The sequence below is a fragment of the Durio zibethinus genome, chromosome 21 (assembly GCF_047325235.1).
Source record: "Durio zibethinus cultivar Kanyao isolate XHJ-2024 chromosome 21, ASM4732523v1, whole genome shotgun sequence".
Classification (NCBI taxonomy): domain Eukaryota; kingdom Viridiplantae; phylum Streptophyta; class Magnoliopsida; order Malvales; family Malvaceae; genus Durio; species Durio zibethinus.
The window spans coordinates 7,283,003-7,292,513 of NC_143182.1; the positions used below are offsets into that span (position 1 = coordinate 7,283,003).

The 9,511-nt window shown below is 32.8% G+C and overlaps 2 pseudogenes; one reads left to right on the forward strand and one right to left on the reverse strand.

Moving 5' to 3' along the window:
* Nucleotides 1–3,147: 3,147 nt before the first annotated feature.
* Nucleotides 3,148–4,472, forward strand: LOC111305282 (ethylene-responsive transcription factor ERF098 pseudogene; annotated as a pseudogene).
* A 151-nt stretch (nt 4,473–4,623) lies between these two features.
* On the reverse strand, nt 4,624–5,254 carry LOC111305283 (ethylene-responsive transcription factor ERF098 pseudogene; annotated as a pseudogene).
* Nucleotides 5,255–9,511: the final 4,257 nt, after the last annotated feature.

The window sequence follows — 9,511 nt, forward strand, 5'->3', positions numbered from 1 at the left end:
GGAAGTGTCGGATGCATGTATTTCAAGAAAAATGAAGAGTCACAACAATATAGACAACTAAAATTGGCTTTCTTGTTTTAAAAACATACAACTCAATTTCTTCCCAGCCATCGAAGTTTTCTGTTATATTGATGGCCTAAGTTACGTCATTTGCAGAACCTTCTGATGTCTCATGCAGAGCAGGTTGGTTCTCCCTATTTTTACCCTTCAGAAGATTGTTCTTCCCGTTAATATCTTAACAACCTTTTTTTTTTTTAATTTTATCCTTAAATTTTCAGTTGTGGAAGTCTTTAATCCTTTTTTGGTATCATTTCATCAAATTCTGTATGCATTATATCTCAATAAATGCAACGGAAAGGAAACTGGGCTTGTTAAAGGTGCTAGAAAAAGAGCTATGATGAGTTAGCTACTAAGACTCCCATGTCATGTCTTGTTTAGAGTTTAGATCATCCTAAATTTGGAGCTTTTGTAATTATGTTGATTAAAATCTCAGTGCAGTCGGTTATTACTATGGGTTGTTGCACGTATCATTTGGCTTTTTTTTTTTTCCGAGGAAGATATGGTTTGTGCTTGCATGTGATTTCCAGGGAAATTCCAGCTCTTTTAGTACTGTAGTCGGATGATAATATTTTATTACGGTTTCAGATTCAATGTAGAGGTAGAAATCACTTTAAAATATTTCCAGTTCTTAGGGAATACTGTCTCAAAGAAAGGGGGAGAGGAGAAGTTGCTGCAAAATCTTGAGGAAACTGAACCTCAAAAATGATACCAATTATTTGTTTAGCGTCGGCCATATGGAGCCCATGTTGGCAAGGCATTATTTCTCAACCATTTGCTCTGTTTTTCTTTGCCCACCACCCCCCCCCCCCCCCAAACCAAGTTGCTCTATTCCAGGTTTCTTTTTGTAATTCTCAGCTGTCAATAATGTGGAAGAGCAGCCAGGTGCATTGTACTTGGAACATGGAATAGCCTTCATGGTAAAAAGATAGTATATAAAATTTATGGTGCATGCATGTTAATGATAACAATCTCCTTAGAATTCCTTGTCTTTCCCTTTCTACTAGATGTTATCAGGAGCTTTCGCCTATCAATTATCAATATTCTTTTTTATTTCCATTTCCACATTTTCAATAGAAGAAACGTTTTTCCCGCTGTTCATAATGGTCCCCCCATTCCTCTCCCTAGCAGCCCAACTTCTATTTCTGATTTTGATTTCTAGAACAGTTGTTGCTGATTGCAGTTGGTTTCTTCTGCTTCTGCTTTTCGTTATTCTGATGGTACTTTAAAATTATCAGAAATATAGTGAACAAATGCTAAGTTCTCATTCATTATCTGTATTTACTGTTGTTCAGCTTAATGCCTCATCCGATAATTTGAGGGCAAGGGCATGTGCCAATTTACATGGGAGTTTTGTCGATTTGGTCCATGAAACGAAACTGAAATATAGAGGGGATTTGGGTTAATAATTCAAAGCCCGAGATCGGGTGAATTATTGGTACGGGGCAACTCCATTACAGCCTAATACCTAGCTATTCTTAAAGGAATTAATCAAAAGGCCAAGATTACATAATTTTAAGAGCAAAAGCGAATAAAAGAAAGGACCACCATCATGATGTTTTCATTCAAATATTGTATAAGCAAGAAGTTTATGGTAGTGGATTCCAGCAAATAATACCAATGCCTAGAGTTTTTAAAGCAAATCAGAGCCTTCACCTAGCAAAAGTAGTCTCAACTTTCAACTACATCTCCACGTGTTTCTTTCTTGAAGAGATCAAATCTCCCTAAATTTGTAGCTTTTTGCTTTCTCGTCGTGGCTGCCTTTGTATCCATTGATAAAAGGGACAAGATACCCAACTTAAAATTTGGAGGAGAAAAGTTTGACCTACTCAAGCCTAGTAGCCTAGCTACGCAGGCTTCCTTGTAGGTCCTGTCTTGTCTTGTCAGCTTTGAATCACAGTTCAAACTAGGGGAGCCATTCGGAGATGTTCTATCTTACGTTCCTGCTGGCAAATATGTCTGGCATAATCCAATTCGATCAACGATGCAGTCAAGTCAAGTACTCTTTTTCCCCATCTCGTGGGCTTTAATGGTTTCTAAGAAAACCTGAAAACTGAAACCTAAGTGTCCACGTGTTAAGCGAATGAATTCACCTTATTTTTAATTAAATTTAAATATCAATTTTAATCACATTTATTTAATACAAATTTTTTATTAATTACAGTTTCAATAAATTTTTTAATCAAATTATAATAAATTTATTATTATTTTTAATCTCATTAAAATTATCTTTACCTTCCATTTAAATGGAATGGTTTTTTTTTTTTAGCAATGGCTCTTCTCCTTGCATGAGACTTTTGAAACCAAATGGAACAATTAACCAGGACGAATGTTTATTATGAGCCTCCATTCCTCTCTTCCAACTAGAATCTCTTTTCTGAATCATCTAAAGCAGTATGGACCATACTTACTTAAACATGATAACAGTATTTGTCTGCCCCATTCATTCTTTTTTTTTTTTAAATCCCACGAATTCAAACTAACAAAAACTTTCTTGTTTACTGCAAATTAAACTCTAATCAATCAATTACAGGATCCTTTGCCTCCAATATCTATAATCACACCATTAACTATAATTTTGGTTCTTTCTAAATCCTACTACTTTCATTTTTCTTTTGTCTTCATTACTGTTTGTTTGAGAACTTTGATTCCATTGTTATGCTTCAATTATCCTCATCGAGTGACATCAGGAATCAATGGCATAATACCATGGTGACCAAACATGCTGACGCAATCAAAATAATCTCACCTCCCTACGCGAAAGCGTGATAATTATATTTATATATCAGACGAATCAAATTCTGATGTCACCCCGGAAATAGACTTGGAGAGTAGTTGCATTAAGAAATCAATCGTCCCGAGGACCAGATCCTACCTCGTTAGATACTTAGATCTATGTTTAATCTTATTACTGTTTCCAGATTTAACTACTGAAGCCTTAACTAAGAATAATGATGTTTTGAAGCTGACGATGAATTAAGAAACGTAATGGACTGACCTCACCGCTAGCCTCACTCATGCTACGCAATTAAGAGAAAATGCCCTACGAATAAAAGATACTTTCAATAGAAATATTTGTTTTATCCTAAACATTGTTGTTATGATTCTATTGAGGAATAATTAATTGAAATTATTAGCGCGTCCCTTGTGACATCACCACTAACTTCAACCTATTTGAATCAACAGGGAAAAAATAATGAATTGAAAAAGAACGATAAAACTAAACATTTGCACACAATTTGTTTAAATATACAGAAAAAATGAACTCATCTTTCGTCAGTGCATGAATCATCCATATTCGTTGCACTAAAATATATGTCTGTGTCTGAAAAATCTTTGGGCTTTGGCAAGTTGAAAAGTTTTGGCATTAGTTAATTGGATGGGTTATGACAATCTTCCATTTGTTTAATGGCCCAATTGTGTGCGTTTGCCACCTAGTATAAATGCCCAATTGAAGCTATTCGCTACTGCTCGTTTTCAAGCTCAAACAACGCCATGGAAGAAGACAACAAGAAAAAAGCGGGACAGGGAGAGTCCGGCGTTCGCTATAGAGGCGTTAGAAGGCGGCCTTGGGGAAAATACGCGGCTGAGATTCGGGACTCGACGAGGCAAGGAGCTCGCTTGTGGCTGGGGACTTTTGAGACAGCAGAAGAGGCAGCTCGAGCTTATGACAGAGCTGCTTTTTCAATGAGGGGTCCCTTGGCTATTCTAAACTTCCCAGATGAACATATGGTTTCACCCACGGCTGTTAATTCTCCTCCTCCTCCTCCTCCTCCTTCTTCTTCTTTTTCTTCTTGTTCATCTTCTTCATCGTCAATGGCAGCTTCTTCTTCTTCTTCTTCTTCTTCATTCGTAGAAAATGTGGAAAATAAGAAAGACCATGACAAAGAAGTTCTGGAGTTGGAGTATTTGGATGACAAATTGTTAGAGGAACTTCTTGATTTTGAGAATAATGAAACCAAGAAAGAATGAAACAATTTTTAGTATTCTCAAAAGGGGTTGCAGACTTCCTTCTTTCCAAACAGGATTAGTTGAATCTTCTTCTGCAAAACAACAATACCATTCTATTCCTGTCGTTTAGCTAGAACTTGCTTCAATCCTAAAGTACCGGTTCAATTCACAGTTGAATGCGAGCCCTGGAGATAATAAGATTTCTTTGTCAATTTCTGTACTCTTATCTTTACTTTAAAATAGTAGTTAGAGAACTACATATCAGGGCCCTATATTCATATATATATGGAGACCCCAGTTGACGTTTGCATGATTTGGCTGAGTTTTAGTCTGTGTGCTTTATTATTGTTCTTTTTGTCAAACAAAAATACGTATCAATTGCCTTATGTTGAATCGCTGATGGCCCACTTGCATTGCATCATTCATCAAATCAGGAATTTGTTGCTTAAGTTGTCCTTTCACACAAGCATACGATTTTGACCTTGACAGCCGCCACGCGCTACTCTGGGAGTTTCCATCGGGTCTCCGTTTTATGTTGAAGAATAAAGAAGACAAGACTATTTTCCCTCCCACTTTTCAATAAAAATGAAGTTTCCATTAAAGATTTTAAAAAAATGAAAAATCAGAAACGAGTAAATGAAATTTCCCTTGCTTACAGTGGAAGAACACAGAAATTATTATTTCCATGGTTAATTAACCCATGATAAGAAAGCTAAAAGTTACATTTGTTCTATAAGCGTTGCCTGTCTTCTTGCTTTTCGAGGAGATCCTCTAACAACTTGTTATCCAGGCACTCAAATTCTATAACTTCACTTCCTCCTCCTTTAGGGGGATTTCCTCTAGCAACTGAATAAGAAGATGAAGAAGCTGAAGACGGTGGAAAGGTTGGATTCTGATATTGGTACTCGTTTGGGAAGTTGAGAATAGCTGAGTGACCCCGGAAAGCGAAAGCAGCCCTGTCATACGCCCTTGCAGCCTCTTCAGCCGTCTCGAAAGTTCCTAGCCACAACCGTGCTCCATTCCTCGTTGGGTCACGTATCTCAGCAGCGAACTTGCCCCATGGCCTTCGGCGAATTCCCCTGTATCGAACCTCTCCGTTTCCCTTCCCACTGTTCCTTGTGTTCTTCCCTCCTTGAGATGCTTCCATTTGTTAGGTGTTTCAAGTGTATAAATGAATCGAAGAATTGAGACTTTTCGATTTTGAAACTAATTTGTTGGCAAGAAATGTATGGAATGTTGGGAAAAATGGAAATGGATAGCCTTTATATATGACATGGATTAGGGTCATTCAAAAGGGGTCAATTAATGGCCCCATATACGCCATGACCAAAAAGCTGGGTCATACCTGACGGTTGGAATATGTGCTTGCTATGAAACTTCCTCGGATGAGGAACAAAAGTTCGATTTGTTCCACGTATTCAAGCCGGTAACCAAAACTACATCCGAAAACCATTGTATTAATAAAGTAATTAGCAATGTTTTCTTTTTTTTTTTTCTTAACGATTAGTGGGGGGATCCAAAATATGTCAGGGTGCATGCATGGTGCTATTTTCCTTTGGCGGCTCTTACTTACTCCGTTGGTTTGCAAATAATGATGCTGCTCCATTGTTACAAACTATAAAATCATACCATCTAATGATTATCGTTGTTAGCCGTCAAAGTGAAATATAATGATTTACGTGTACATATATATATATATACACACACATATAAGACTTGAAAGCATTGATTTAACAAGTTCATGTTATTTTATTTTCAGATTTAAAAATTTATGTCGGAAATTTACTTACTTGAAACTTGGATCTGCGCTAAATCTGGCATTATCAATCAAAGAAAGGATAAAAAGTGAAAAAAAAAAAAAAAAACAAAAAACTGGGCCAGTTGCCTCAGGCCGAAAGAAATGAGCATGAGCCCAGTCCGTTAACCCTCCATTTGGGATCATCAAATATTTATTTATATCTATTAAAATAAAGCTTTCTATAGTAATTTAAAAAAAAAAAAAAAAAAAAAAGGCGCATTGTTGAGGATTGGCCAAGCTCCAAGTACTGGACCAAGCCTCTTGACCAAAAATTTGGGTTCTAATCTGACTACATCCGTCTGGTTTTGCATTCTGAGCTAAGCTTTCCCATCGGCTTAGGGACCCAAATTCATTCAAAATGCCCTATCAAGCTTCAACAAATAAAAGGTTGAAAGTGAGCTCAAGAAAACAGGCCCAAACGATACTTGAGAACTACTATTGACAATTCCTTTTCAATCTCCTCTTTTATAACATCAAACAAAGATGTCGAAATTCAAAAGGCTCATATTTAACAAAAAGCCAAATCAAATTCGAAAATATTTATAATAATGCAAAATCTTATAACAATCACAACAATATAATGTCTGAAATTCAAGCCCAACCAATTTGAAAGGAAAACCACAACTGACGGCTGAGACATTTCTAGGTTTCAACAAATACAAATATAGTATATGCCAAAATTTTATTCTCAGTTTTTTTTTTCAATTTTATCTTTTTGAAAAAAAAAATTGTAACAAAAAATATACAGTCAAACGGTTGATTGGATGTGTAATCAATTCAGCATTACCGAATTTATGCCTGATGACGGTAGGAAGAGAACATAAGAGCATTTTTGCCACTTCTTTGGCCTTTTTGTTTTAACGATATAAGTCGTCAATATTATATACTTTAATATATGCAATTCACTATAAGATTTTTTTTTCTTTTTTGGTAAATTTATATATTACATGGTATTTTCATTTGGGTATTTTATAAAATATTAATTTTTTTAGCTTTGAATTTCAATTATTATATGTCACAACACGTAAAAACAATAAGTATGACAATATTATTTTTACCAAAAACAAAATATATAGTTGAACAAATTATTATAAGTAGTTTGAATATTAGAATTAAGTCATTAATTAACAAAAGTAATTCAATGATAAAATTAGTGGATGTTATTTTCTATCCAATAAATTAACATTTTAAGATAAATGATATGAATAAAATGAAATTTTTACATAGAAATCAAGATATTCCCATTTAAAATTTAATAAATAAATGATATGGATAAGCTATTTTCCAGAAAAAGCATGGAAAAATTATTCTAAACATACATTCTTGAAGAGTATAGTTATAAATGAATCCCTTACTATTGAAATTAATTATGATGACGATTAATTTACCAAAGAAGAGAAAAGGCAGAATGATCTTTCCTATTTCTTTGTTTCTTTTCCCCTTTTTCTTTTTATGAAATATCATATCCTTTCATTCCATTACATTTCTTCTCCTTAATGCAAACAAAACCACAAAGGGGCAAACGCCTAATGTGTCCCTTATCTGTAGGCCAAATAAAGCTATAAAAATAACCATATCTACATAATTATGTTCTCTTTTCCGTCATTGGACAAGGAAAAGAAAGTTTCTCTCTTTTTGTCTACCTCATCATCATCATATGTTTTGATTTCAAACATAGTTCCTTTTGCTCTCTGATTTGATGTTGTTATTGCATGATACGAGGTATCTCTCTCCAACAACTTCCTAGAACAAGCACATATTTTTGCCTTTCCTTCAGGCCTTGGGGCGCAAGAAAAAGAAAATGATAGTAAAGCATTGGAAAACGTCAAGGTAATCCTCACTTTTCATTCAAAAATGATCAAATAATTATTTGTTTCCATCTACTCCTATTATTTATTGCTTAAGGAATTGATTAATAATTAATTAAATTTTATACAGTTTAATTATCTGCTCAAAGCAGTTGTGTAACGCATTTGGCTTCGTATTCCATTATGGGTGACATAGCTCTGGGACCCCGATCTAGATTCTGTTTTCCCTACCGCAATCCAATGCCCTCAAAAGTTATCATTAAAATTAAATTTCGTGAATTTCATTTTATGTTGAATTGATTTTATTATGTTTTATTGCATTGATTAATTTATTTATTTGATTATTTAGTGATGTAATATAATTTTATAAAAAAATTTAAGTCAAAACTTAAACAAAATAATGCAGCTTAATTTCTTAATCCATGCTTTTCAATTAATTATATATTTTTTTATAAAATTACAAGTACAAAAAAAAATTTTCGATTATAATAAATATTATATTCATATATAAATCAACCAAAAAATGATAAATAAATTTAATATAAAATTGAATTAAACTTACATTCAATGAAACTTAAATTTTAAATTTTAAAATATCTTCTTTATCAGTAAGTCGAAAAGTCAAAACCTCGTTAATCAATTAATTATCATAATTTTTTAAGCAGATGGTAGTCGTTTTAGACCTTTGACGAACAAGTTAAGACTTTCAAACTTCTGACGAAGTTTCTTGGGAAATTAAAAACTGCATAGTACTTCATTCAATTAATTATTTTGGCCTGTCATTTTCGCATAAATTATCAAAATAATCAAAACGTTACAAGTTCATAATCAAGTCTGGAGATTAAGAAGTGATTTTCGATAGTCTAAATATCAATAGGATATTTCATTGAAAATCTAGGTAATCCTCACTTTTCATTCCAAAATGATCAAATAATTATTCGTTTCCATCTACTCCTATTATTTATTGCTTAGTGATTGATTAATTAAATTTTATATGGTTTAATTACCTGCTCAAAGCAGTTGTGCAATGCATTTAGCGCCATATTCCTTTCCGAGTGACATAGCTCTGGAACCCCGATCTAGATTCTGTCATCCCCACCACAACCCAATGCTTTTTAAATTTTCCATTAAAATTAAGTTTTATGGGTTTAGTTTAAATTTATGTTGAATTAATTTTATTATGTCTTAATTTATTGATTAGTTTATTTGTTTGATTATTCAATGATATACTATTTAATTATGATTGTAAATTGTAGTAGTAATTTTATAAAAAAATTAAGAATCAAAACTTAAACAAAATAATGTAGCTTAATTTCTTATTCCATACTTGTTTCCAATTAATTATATATATTTATGAAATTACAAATACATAAAAAATTATAATTATAATCAAATATTATATCTATATATAATAAATTACTAAATAATTATCAACAAATTAAATATATCTAGACAAATTAAACATAAAATTGAATTAAACTCACATAATGAGACTTGAATTTAGAACTTTAAAATTTTAGAACTTTCTCGTTATCACTAAATTAATATCCCATTAGTCAATTAATTATTATAATTTTTCTCATATGATATTCTGTTTAAACCTTTGACGAGGAATTAGTCAAGACTTTCAAACCTCTGACGAATTTTGTTAGGAAATTAAAAAATGCAAACCACTTCATTTTAATGGATTATTCAATTAATTATTTTGGTGTGTCACTTTAACATAAATTATCAAAATAATAAAAAAACGTTACAATTCTATAATCAAGTTTGGAGATTAACAAGTGATTTTTTATAGTCTAAATATCAATATGATATTTCATTGAAAATCTATGGACCATTCTTGCTATTTTCCTGCTTCAATTATAAAGTACTTATCTATTATGGCTCCAATGGT